Genomic DNA, 2232 nt, shown 5'->3' with positions numbered 1-2232 from the left:
AACTTATTTATCACAGTTCTGGAGTCTGTGGGTCCAAGATCAACATGTTGGCAGGGTTGGTTTCTCAGCCTGAGGCGTATCTCGGGCTTGTAGATAACCCGCTTCTTACTGGGTCCTCCGTGTTTTTTTCTATGTGCATGCTTTGCTTGTGTCTATGCCTTTTCTAAGAACACCTATCCAATCAAATAAAGCCTACCCTTACGACTTTGACCACTCTAAAGACCATGGGAGATCTTTCCCTTAAACCCCTACCCCCTATTATACTGTCTATTCTCTGAACTCTGGGCTTTTTTTTTTTTTTTTTTTTTTTTTTTTTTTTAAATTTCCTCTAGGAAAACACAGGTGCCTCATTCTTTTTTAAAGTCAGGTTTATTGAGGTCACTTTTGCAAACAATAAATTTTATCTTTTTCTGAGTATAGTGCTATGAGCTTTGGAAAACACACATATCCCTGTAACCACCACCACCACAATCAAGATACAACCATCCCCATAATCTGTGGGTGACTGATTCCAGGACCCTCTTCAGGTACCAAAACCTATGGATGCTCAAGTCCATAGTATGCACGCCCATATCCACAGATGTAGCTAGTATAGTACATGATCTGTGGATGGCTGAATTCCTGGATGCAGAACCTGAGACTATGAAGGGCCAACTGTATAGAACTATCCATCAGCTGAAAGTCTCCTCTGCACTCCTTCAGGGTCACTATCTCCCCACCCCAAGTCCCGAGCAACCACTGCTTTGTTGTCTGACTCTTCTTTTTCTATAGCTTTGCCCTTTTCAGATTGTTTTACACATAGATTCATACAGTATGAAATATTTTGCATTTGACATTGCATAAAATAACATATTTGATATCCAGCTCTGTTGTGTGTATCAGTAGTCTGTTTTTACTGCTGAGTGATGTTTCATTGTCTGGGTGATTATCCATTCATCAGTAAAGGGACATATGTGTTGTTTCCAATTTTTGGTGACTATGAATAGAGCCACTATAAACATTCATGTACAGGTTTATGTATAAATATATATTCTTATGTATCTTGGAGAACTATCTAGAAGCAGAATTGTGGATTGTATGGAAAGTCTATATTTATCTTCATAAGAAACTACCAAACTCTCTTTCAAACTGGCTCTAGTATTTTGCATTCCCACCAGCAATGCAAGTGAATTGTTCCACAGTATTTCCAACACTCAATATTATCATTCTCTGTGATCTGAATTCTAAAGGTGTGTAGTGTAGTGGTATTTCATTAATCTTAACCCAAAATTCAACTAGAAAAGTATGAAGATACTATTGACTTTATTCAATGATGCATGAATTGAGCAGCATCCCACCAACTAGAAGAGTGCTCCTGGGAGCTCTGTACAAAACGTAAGGTTTTATAGGGAGGATGGTGGGGCAAAGAAGCCATTAGCAAACGACATGGAATGGTGATTAGGGGGAGTCATCTTCTTTGGGGGGGGGAATAGAAAGTTCTTTATCATGTAGATTACATCCTTGGAGTTGACCAGAAAAACACCAAACTGGTCGATTAAGATGACATTTCTGGGGAAGTTCCCGTCGTGGCGCAGTGGTTAACGAATCCGACTGGCAACCATGAGGTTGTGGGTTCAGTCCCTGCCCTTGCTCAGTGGGTTAAGGATCCAGTGTTGCCGTGAGCTGTGGTGTAGGTCACAGACGCAGCTCGATCCCACGTTGCTGTGGCTCTGGTGTAGGCCAGTGGCTACAGCTCTGATTAGACCCCTAGCCTGGGAACCTTCATATGCTGCGGGAGAGGCCCAAGAAATAGCAAAAAGACAAAAAAAAAAAAAAGATGGCATTTCTGGGGAAGGTCAAAACCACAATTAGGTTAGGTATTAAATCTAGATCTGGGGTCAAGGACATCAATTTGGTCCCACGGATTTTTTCTTTGATAATATCCTCTTTTGATCAGACTCTCACTGAAACTGAGGGATGTGATCAAAACTTAAGGGGTTAGCATCACTCAGCTGCTGTTCTGCAGCTTCGTTGGTCTTTGCTGTGACGTTTTTTCTTACTCCCTGTGACATTCACAGGTCACGGTTCCAGGTTCATCATCCTTAAGTTGGTTTCATCCTTCTCTTCTCTTCTGATGTTCCAGCCTTAGGAAGACAATCTCTCTGCTGGTCAGCACATGTAAACCTGCATTTGAAGCTTTTGAGAGGATGAAAACCAGGGAGATTTATTATAATAACAGTAAGCAGGATAATT

The sequence above is a fragment of the Sus scrofa genome, chromosome 1 (assembly GCF_054392235.1).
Source record: "Sus scrofa isolate SSC_HxYL_T2T_F1_AM1 chromosome 1, Sscrofa_HxYL_maternal_Yorkshire_Landrace_v2.0, whole genome shotgun sequence".
NCBI classification, from domain to species: domain Eukaryota; kingdom Metazoa; phylum Chordata; class Mammalia; order Artiodactyla; family Suidae; genus Sus; species Sus scrofa.
The sequence above is the reverse complement of the archived record's forward strand: the minus strand, read 5'-3'. Positions refer to the sequence as shown.